This window comes from Lithobates pipiens, unplaced genomic scaffold (genome assembly GCF_037356315.1).
Source record: "Lithobates pipiens isolate NorthernLeopardFrog02 unplaced genomic scaffold, aLitPip1_a1.2 Scaffold_13, whole genome shotgun sequence".
Taxonomy (NCBI): Eukaryota; Metazoa; Chordata; class Amphibia; order Anura; family Ranidae; genus Lithobates; species Lithobates pipiens.
Window position 1 is genome coordinate 437,855,741 of NW_027507718.1, and position 11,080 is coordinate 437,866,820.

An 11,080-nucleotide genomic window follows, 5' to 3' on the forward strand; every position below is an offset into this window, starting at 1 on the left:
TCAAATGTATTGGGACACCTACCTTTACATGCACATTCATTTTAATGCCATTCTAGTCTTAGTCCATAGGGTTCAATATTGAGTTGACCCATCCTTTGCAGCTATAACAGCTTCAACTCTTCTGGGAAGGCTGTCCACAAGGTTTATGAGTGTGTCTATGGGAATGTTTGACTATTCTTCCAGAAGCGCATTTGTGAGGTGAAGGCCTGACAAGCAGTATCCACTCTAATTCATCGCAAAGGTGTTCTATCGGGTTGAGGTCAGGACTCTGTGCAGGTCAGTCAAGTTCCTCAATCTCAAACTCACTTGTGCATGTCTTTATGGACCTTGCTTTGTGCAAAGGTGCACAGTCATGTTGGAACAGGAAGGGGCCATCCTCAAACTGTTGCTACAAATTTGGGAGCATGAACTTGTCCAAAATGTCTTTAACCCTTTCATGACTAAGCCTATTTTTGGAATTTGGTGTTTACAAGTTAAAATCCATATTTTTTGCTAGAAAATTACTTGGAACCCCCAAACATTATATATATTTTTTTAGCAGAGGCTCTAGAGAATAAAACGGCGATTGTTGCAATATTTTATGTCACACGGTATTTGCGCAGTGGTGTTTTAAACGCAACTTTTTGGGAAAAGGGACACTTTCATGAATAAAAAAAAAACAAAACAGTAAAATTAGCCCAATTTTTTTGCGAAATGTGAAAGATAATGTTACACCGAGTAAATAGATACCAAACATGTCACACTTTATAATTGCGCGCACTTGTAGATTGACGACAAAGTACGGTACCTAAAAATCTCAATAGGCGACGCTTTAAACATTTTTTACGGTTACCAGGTTAGCGTTACAGAGGAGGTCTACTGCTAGAATTATTGCTCTCGCTCTGACGATCGCGGCGATACCTCACATGTGTGACTTGAACACCGTTTACGTACGCGGGCGCGCCTTCTGCATGCGTTTTCTTTGCTTCGCGAGCTCGCGGGGACGGCGGGCGCTTTGAAATTTTTTTTTTTTATTTTTTTTTAAATGACTAAATTGTTTAAAAAAAAAAAATAAAAATTTGATCACTTTTATTGCTGTCACAAGGAATGTAAACATCCCTTGTGACAGTAATAGGTGGTGACAGGTACTCTTTATGGAGGGATCGGGGGTCTAAAAGACCCCCCACCCCTCCTTTACACTTCAATGTATTCAGATCGCCGAAAACGGCGATTCTGAATACCGGATATTTTTTTAAAACCGGCGCCATTGGCAGCCGAGTAAACGGGAAGTGACGTCATGACGTCGCTTCCGTGTTTACGATGAGGAGACTGGAACGAAGCCGATTACGGCTTCGTTCCAGTTCCTCCCCAGCAGCTAGAGCCGACGGATCTTTAATCGGTGCTCCCGATCGAGCGGGAGCACCGGTAACAGCGGCGAGAGGCGGCGGGAGGGGGGGACGTCCCCTCCCGCTCCTCCGGCATAACAGCCGAGCGGCTTTTAGCCGCATCGGTTGTTATGCCTGGATAGCCAATCGCCTGCTGTAAAAAACGGTACCGGGATGATGCCTGCAGGTGCGGGCATCATCCCGGTATAACCCCCGGAAGCCGAGTACGCAGATGTGCGTACGCTCGGCGGGAAAGGGTTAATATGAAGAGCCCTTGAGATGGGGCCAAGTCCAACCCCTGAAAAACAACCCCACAACATAATCCCCTCTCCACCAAATGATTTGGACCAGTGCACAAATTAAGGTCTATAAAGACATGGATGAGCGAGTTTGGGGTGGAGGAACTTGACTGGCATGTAGAGTCCTGACCTCAACCTGATAGGAAGGACTCTAGATGAAGGAAGGTTGCATTAGCTGCTGTATACACCTATTTTCCTCAACCTGATAGAACACCTTTGTTATGAGTTTTTGTAGCTGCTTTACAGTATACTTTACACACATTATTAGAGCGGAGACTGCAAGCCAGGCCTTCTCATCCAACATCAGTGCCTGACCTCACAAATGCGCTTCTGGAAGAAAGGTCAAAAAAGAGGAACCCCCTAGGGGTGGGACTTTAAAGGCACTACCACATGAACAAAAAGTTGAAAAAAAAGAAAATATTTATTGCGGTAACATGATAATTATAATTAGAATTTTAATCATGTTACCTCAATAAATATTTTCTATTTTTCTACTTTTTCCCATAGACACACTCCTAAACCTTGTGGACAGCCTTTCCTGAAGAGTTTAACCACTTAAGGACCGCCTCATGCCGATATACGTCGGCAGAATGGCACGGCTGGGCACAATCACGTACCGATACGTGATTCTTTAAGTTCCCAGCCGGCCATGGAGAACAGGACCGGGTCGGGAGCGTGCCGCCGGCGGCGTGCTCCCGACCTGGTCCTGTTCTCCGTGACCGCGGGACCAGCAAACCTGATCGCCGCTGTGTAAACAAATCTCTCCCCGTGCTTCCCTGTGTGGCTGTCACCGATCGTCTCTTCCCTTTTATAGGGAATGACGATCAGTGACGTCACATGCCAGGTCACGCCCCCTACAATAAAAAAAAACACATAACATCATACATAACACTACACTGTCCCCTAGTGGTTAACTCCTTCACTGCCAGTGTAATTTACACAGGAATCAATGCATTTAAATAGCATTGATTGCTGTATAAATGACAATGGTCTCAAGAATGTGTCAAAAATGTCCGATGTGTCCGCCATAATGTCGCAGTCACAATAAAAATCGCTGATCGCCGCCATTACTAGTAAAAAAAAATATATTAATAAAAATGCTATAAAACTATCCCCTATTTTGTAAACGCTATAACTTTTGCGAAAACGAATCAATAATCTCTAATTGTGATTTTTTTTACCAAAAATATGTAGAAGAATACGTATCGGCCTAAACTGAGGAAAAATACATTTTTTATATATTTTTTGGAGATATTTATTATAGCAAAAAGTAAAAAATATTGCATTTTTTTCAAAATTGGCGCTCTATTTTTGTTTATAGCGCAAAAAATAAAAACCACAGAGGTGATCAAGTACCACCAAAAGAAAGCTCTATTTGTGGGAAAAAAAGGATGCCAATTTTGTTTGGGAGCCATGTCGCATGACCGCGCAATTGTCAGTTAAAGCGACGCAGTGCCGAATCGCAAAAAGGGGCCTGGTCCTTTGGCTGCAAATTGGTCCGGGGCTTAAGTGGTTAAACTGTTTTTGCTGAAAAGGGTAGGCCAACTCAATTATGAACCCTACGGACTAAAGCTGGCCCTACATTATACAATTTTCTTGGTCAATTTCCTTTAGATGTACCTTCAACTATGTAGTACAAGATCCTGCCTCATTACATACAAATTTAAAGTGTTTAGGTCTGACCTCATATTATACGGTTTTGGTAAATCTAAAAAAAGATTGTATAGCGTAGGGTCATCCTTAGACTGGGATTCCATTAAAGTATCCCAATACTTTTGACAATATAGTGTATATAACAATGGATAAACTGGATACACAATGGATAAATTGAAGGCAGATAACCCAAACCTGGGGTAGGCAACCTTTTGATTCTAGTATGCTGAAAAATGTTTGTTGAAAGTGCCAAACAGGGCTGCCATTAGAAATCCTGGGGACCTCTACTAGCTACAATCTACCGCAGGCGTCAATATTAAGTTAATGATACCGCAAACAGTGCCGGTGCCTGCATTGGATCGCATGGTACAAATGTTTCCAAAAGTAGTGTATGCACTACTTTTGGTGTGGTGCAACTTCAGGCCATTAAAAATGAATGGGCTGAAATTGCACTGCACAGAACTGCATGTAAATCGCAGAAACTCACAGTGTGTTCCTGTGTATTTCCCGGTGTGAACCGGTCCTAATATCCACCAGTGTCTCCCCAACACCTTCTGAACACCTACCATACTGCCTAACTTTAGAAAGCGGAAGATATCACATAGACTAGGACCTGGGCATAGCTAAATTACACTGAATATTGGGGATGGCTTATTAAAGTCTAATATCTCAGTGACTGCGCCTAAGCAATCCCATGCTTACTGCCTTATAGCTGTATATGTGAAGTGTAACATCTAATGCCCCATACACACGGTCGGACATTCCTACCACAAAATCTGTCAGATTTTGGCCAAAACTTGTCTTGCATACACACGGTCGCACAAAGTTGTCGGAAAATCCGATCGTTCTGAACGAGGTGACGTACAAAACGTACGCTGGAAGCTTTTGTCTCCAAATTTTTTTCTGAGCATGCGTGGCGCTTTGTGCGTCGGAATTCTCTACACATGATCAGATTTTGTTGTCAGAAAATTTTAGATCCCGCTCTCAAATTTTTTCCGTCGGAAATTCCGATGGAAAAAGTCCGATAGAGCTCACACACGATCTGATTTTCCGACAACATAATCCGAACAGACTTTTTCCGTCGGAATTTCTGTGTGTACGGGACATAAGGCCCCGCTGCCTCTAACTGCTAGTCTTAGGAGATTTGGTGATCTCAATGCTGCTCATTGTTTTCCTTTCTGGAGGCTCTGACCTGAGGAAGCAAAGCCCTGCCTCTGCCAAGATGGCCAGCTCCACACAGAGACACAATGCAGAACAAGACGTGGCATGGAAAGACCAGCTGCAAGGAGATAGCAGGCAATGCTGTTGACTTGTCTTTTGCCCTCTGCTCTCCCTTTTTTGAGCACGAATTTCATAGTTTACTTCCTTGTTGTTCCTCCCTGGCTGTATGATTATGTCAGATTTTTGCATCTCAAAGCGATACATTGTTTTGCATGGAAATTTGGCATTTTATATTTGGCATTAATATATTTAGAAGCCTGTAATTCTTAGGAATAACACACTTAAATCTGTCCAAACAAGAGCCTATTAGACATCCTGGGTATGATAAAGTTTGAAACACAAAATCATAAAATAACTATAAATAATTATAAAAAATAATATAATAATAAAATTAATTTCCCCATGATTCACTAATTTGTCATTTTATATTTGGCATTAATATATTGATAAAGTTTGAAAAACAAAATTATAAAATAAATAATTATAAAAAATAATATAATAATAATAAAATGAACGTCCCTATGATTCACTATCGCTCAATTCTGCAAGTGATTCTAATTTAGGGACACTTTTTGGTTGCCATGGACAAACTCTAGTTTCCAGGCAGAAAGAACAGTATATATAATATAAAAGTGCATGCAGGGCACTGGACCAACCATCAGGGGACACAGAGCCATAGTAGTTACTATGTGGGATGTCCCATAGCAATGGCAACTGAAGGGAGGGAGACACAACCACAGAAACAGGAGGCCAGAGGACTCATAGTGCAGTCTGCAGTATACTGCGCCCAAAGGCAATATCCTCATGACCTTGATCGATTTGATAAAATCTGATAAACGTATGAACTAAAGACCAAGTCGCGGCCTTACAGATCTGAGCCATAGAGGCCTGATGATGCACCATCCAAGAGGCACTAATCGCCCTGGATGAGTGTGCTCTAGCATAAGAAGGAAGAATTTTCTAAGTCGAAGCTTCATTTGATGAATCCATTTGGAAAAATAGTTGATTTTGACACTTCTGGCAGTACAAACAAAACATGTGTTTTGCAAACAAAATAAATTATACCTAAACAATGTGTACTGCAAATAATGATTAGGAGATAATTTAAGTAGCGCTTAATACCATTAATAAGTGATCTAGACAAAAATCAATACTAAACATATAACACCCCGTGATGACGTGCTATATAAATAAAGTCCATTGATAAAGTGCAAGAAAACAATAGAAGTGAATATTTATCCAATCCTTCAATCTTCCATCCCACCGATGTGTCTGTGATTCCTCTCCCAATGAAAACGTACTCCCCAGCTAAGGTTGCCTCCCACTCTCCTGTTTGGCAAAGGAGCAGGTAAACCCCCCCCCCCCCCCCCGGGTAAGCACCACGATTACTTCCAACCAAGCATATCCATATGTGAAAAATAAACAAAAAAAGTGCTCCACATAACGCGATACTTTAAAATTGATTTATTAAAATATTCCACCACCACACTTCAATGTTTCCACTCACATATTTTAAAGCTTGGTGCCAGCAAAACAAACCCTCTCACAGCAAACTGTGTACATACAACTTGTAATGGTGCACTGCGGTCGTGACGGATCCGAAGTGTGCCTCAATTCTCACCCACTCCGTGATCACCGTTCGTTGGGAAGGTCTACGAGTCCCAAGCAGTCTAACTTCCACTCCGACCAGTTATGACCTGCTCCGACCGTTTCCGAACCACTCCGATCGGTACTTTTTGATATCAATGAAATCTATGTCCGTGTGGTCACGTCCCAACATGTTTCGTCATACCAACTTCTTCCTAGGGATCCAGCTCATCCTTATGCATGATCAAATAAGGCTCTTTACAAGACAGAGCCGCTAGTTCCGAAACTCTTTTAGCAAAAGAAATGGCAACCAGAAAGATCAGCTTTCTTGTCAAAAGAACCAAGGAAATTTCTTGTAAAGGTTCAAACAGCTGATTCAGCAAAGACGATAAGACTAAATTTAAATCCCAAGGATTTAGAGGTGCCTTGATAGGGGGAATAATCCGTGTTACCCCCTGAATAAGCTATGCACCAAGATTGGGAAGCAAGAGGGAATTGAAAAAAAACACAGACAAGGCTGTGATCGGGCCCTTGATAGAAGTCAAGGCCAGCTTTATTTCAGATCCCATTTGCAGGAATCAGGGATCCTGCCTATGACATACTTCCTGGGGTGCCAACCCCTGGATCCACACCAAGAAACATATGCCTTCCAGACCCTATAGTAAATGATTCTGGAAGCCGGCTTCCTGGCATCAAAGTAGACACTACTAAAGGAGATCACCCATGATCCTTTATAAAGTGGGATTCAACAGTCAAACCTATTAAAATTTTCGTCCGTAGGGTTGGATAAAATACCGGACCATGTGCCAGAAGGTCTGGCTGTAATGGCAGAGTCCAAAGGACTCCTACTGCTATCTTTAAGATCTCGGTAAATCAAGATCTTCTGGGATCCACTGGGGCCGCCAGAATCACCTCCTTTCATTCCCACTTAATCCTGCGGAGAAGGCGCAGAAGTAGCAGAACTGGAGGAATTGCATAGATCAGGGAAAACTGATCCCATAGGAAAACTAATGTGTCTGTTCCGCCTGTTAGCGGATCCCTTGTTCGACACAAAGTTGTCGACTTTGTTGTTGAATCGGGACACGAATAGGTCCATGTCCGGGAATACCCCATCTTTGACATATCGCAAGGAAGACGTCGGGGTGAAGAGATCATTCTCCCGTAAATAATTGTTGGCGACTCAAGTAGTCCGCCTGCCAATTCTCTATTCCTGAAATGAAAATTGCTGATAGGCAAGGAATGTTGTGTTCTGCCCAAGCTAGAACATTATTCACCTCTTTTTGGGCTGCATGACCTCTCGTGCCCCCCCTGGTGATTGATGTAAGCCACTGCCGTGGCCTTGTCAGACTGAATCCAGACAGGACAGTCCTGTAGTCTGACTGTCCCAGATTCTACGGCCAGACATACTGCCCAAATCTTCCAAAAAGTTGATAGGCAAGGTCCTCTAACCTGGACCATCTACCCTGAACAGAATCTTCTTCCAGGGCTGCTCCCCTGCCTAGAAGGCTGTCATCTGTTAACACCTTCCAGGATAAAGATTTTCCCTTTGCTGGATAACAATCACCAATTTAGGCTCTGGGAGCCAAGCATATTGGAAACAAACAAGGCTTGAATCTTTTTATTCCAGACCGACAGGATGGTGTTTTGAAGCAGTGTTTGAGTAAAAACTGCGCGTAAGGGATGGCCTTGAAGGCCACCCTTTCCCCTAACAATCTCCTGCACAGCCAAATGGAAGGAATTTTCCTTTGTTTTGATAAGTTGAATTAGTCCTACAATGGAACGGATTCTTGTCTGGGGTAAGAATACCTTCTTCTGTATGGTATCTATAACCAACCCCCAAGTACTGTAATCTACTTAATGGTTTTAAGGAGAATCTTCCTAGGTTGAGTATCCAACCCAGAGATTTCAGGTAGTTACGGCTGTGATCAGACTCTGGTTTTAGACCCGAGACTGAATGATCCATTAAAAGTATATCTTCTAAATAGGCTAGGACCGTTATGCCTTGAGCCCTTAATCTGGCTAAAGGAGGTGCCAGAATATTTCAGAACACCTGTGGTGCTGTGGCTAAACCGAATGGCAGGGCCACAACTGCAAAGATAATTTTATATTTCAAAATGCAGAAATTTCTGGTGAGTGGGAAAATTTGTCACATGGAGATATGCAACTTTGATATTGATTAAAGCCAAAAAACTCCCTCCTTGCAGGATGGACACAACCGATTGGATTATGAAAGGAGCGCATGTTTAAGTGCGCATTCAGATCTTCAAGATCTAGAATGGGTCTTACCTCTCTGTTTGGTTCTGGAACCATAAAAGGTTTGAGCCAATCCCTGTGCCCTGTTCCACTAAGGGAACCTCTGATATCACCGACTGGGATAACAGCTGATCCAGAGGTCAGAAAGAGAGACTTCTTTCTCTGGATCCTTGGGAACATTTTCCCTTAGAAAAAATGAGGAGACGGAAACTCTCTGAACTCTAGTCATAACCTAGAGAAAAAAACTGCAGAAATCCATCTGTCTTGACATTGTTCCTGCCTGATCTTGAGAATCGCAGGACCTTTCCCCTCACCCGAACGAGTGGGGGTGCCCCTTCATGAGAAGGCTTTAGCATTCTGCTTTGTGGGCTTTCTGCCCCAAAATCTCTACTGACCCTGGTGCTGCTCTTGGGGACTTTCCCTTGAACCTGACGGTTGAGGCCGTCGAGACTGCCTACAGGCAGATGCCCCTGGCATAGGAGAGGCAGCAGGATTAAAGAGAGTAATGTTTGAACCTCTTCTTTACTGGTAAAATAGAGCTTTCCCCATTAGAGGTCCTTTGGATGTACTAATCCAGATTGTCTCTAAATAGCCGTACCCCATGAAGGGGAAAAAACTGGCTAAGAGCTTTTTACACGGTGCTTCGGCTGATCAATTTTTTAGCCACAGAACTCTGCAAAAATGCACTAGTCCAAGCATAAGCCATTATATTAATCTTTAATAGCATCTACTGTGAGTCATAGTGCTTCAGATACACCCCAGCCCATTACGGGGCCTGCTGATCAGGCAGAATTTCAGGTATCTCCACAAACTGTTCCTTAATGGACTGAGATACACCAATTGCAGCAAGAACCGGCTGTGCTACTGAACTTGCAAAAGACATATTGTCTTTAAAAAGAAGTTCCAACTTTTTATCTGTTGGATCCTTTAACATCAGTGCATTATCCACCAGACATGTGAGACTGCTTACTGAGGCGATTGCTGCATCAATTGCTGGAACCCCCCATTTTCTTCATAGAAATCCTCTTTCATAGATAAGTGTGGACAATGTTCCCATTCAAAATACATAAGCTTTTTTAGCCATGCATAAATAGGAAAAAATATCCCCAGATGGGGGAGGTTATAATGAACCCAATTAGAGGTAGGTACCTCAAGAGCCTGTGCTGCAGGCAGCAAAAAAGGTTGAGTAAGGGAGTACACAAGCAACGGTCTTGTGATGCTACGTCTTCCATATTAGGATCCTCAGAAGAGAATAAATATCTTGCAAATATTTGGGAAGATCTACCCGATACCCAGCCTCCTGCACTTCAATAAGAGGGTCCAGAGGACTAGATGGGAATATGCTATGTTTTGCCCCACTATGGAGAGACATCATAGGATTACTCTTCTTTCCAATTTACAAGTGGTAGAAGAAAAAAACCTTTTGTATGATATATACAGGGACTGAAGTATTTATGCAACAACAGTTTCCCCTGACGGCTCAGTCTGACTAGCCGTATCCCTCTCAGAGGAGGATGACATTCTTTTGGAAATGGATTCAGTTTATAGTGAAAAAACCGTTGACCCCTTTAGAGAAGTTTCTGGTCCCATTACCATTCATAGCCTGAAGCATAAAGCAGAGGCACTATGCAAAAGAATGTACATTGCTAGGCTATAGTTTAACGCCATAAGCTGCTATTAATCCTAGCCTAGTAAAGTATAATGTGTAAAAGGGAAAAAGCCTGTGTCACTAACCTGACAAGCCATCCTCCTGCTCTGTCCCTCCACAGCCAGCAGCAGCTTTCATCACATACAGCGCTAAAATCAACTTCCTACATGTGTGGCCTGTGTCTGACGTCTTAGGGCATGCCAGTGTCCATCACCTATCAGTGGCCCTATAACCCACACAGAAGCCACATAGTAACTACTATGGCTCTATGTCCCCTGATGTAAGAAAAGAAAATTTGATACAGTAATGTAATCTGTAAGATTACAGTGTACTGTACGTGTTTTTTTTTTTTCACTTTTTTTGAAAATTCCCACCGGCTCCGTCCCTGTATGTCGCGATGCTCGCAGGGAACAGAGCCCGGAACACAGGGCATCCGGCAGAGGACACAGCGGGGAGACATTGCAGGATTCTGGGGACAAGGAAAGTAACCTCTACCAGAATACTGCGATGCAGTTCCGAGAGTGTCTAGAGGTTACTGCTAATGGTACTGAAATGTAACCCTGGGCCCACACTTTCGGGATTACCACTAGGGAGGTTAACATGAAAAAAATGTATCTGATGCAATTTTGTGTGAGAAGGAAAAGTAATGCACACCACAAAAGCTTAAAACATGGAATTTTTTCAGAAGCTTTGCCTGTGCCTATATGAGGTCAGGAGCTCCCTAGAGGTAAGCTAGCATTGGCAGCAGCAAAACTCTTGTTCTTCGCTAATGTTTATGGCCAGCTTTAGGCTGCATTCACACCTGACCATGGGTGGAATTGCAGTGATTACCCCCGTAAATTAAAATCTCTGCAAAACACGTGATGTGTTTGCGAAGTCATTACTTCTTAATGGCTCCACGGTTGTCGTGTGGTAAATCACATTGCAATCGCAACGTGCACCGCTGTTGCCCCAAAAGATGCTCATGTTCCTTTTTGTGCGATAAGCATAGTGCTTTGCGATTGCAGATTTACCACAGTGCAATTGGGGCATTATTAAGAAGTAATTGTATCGCA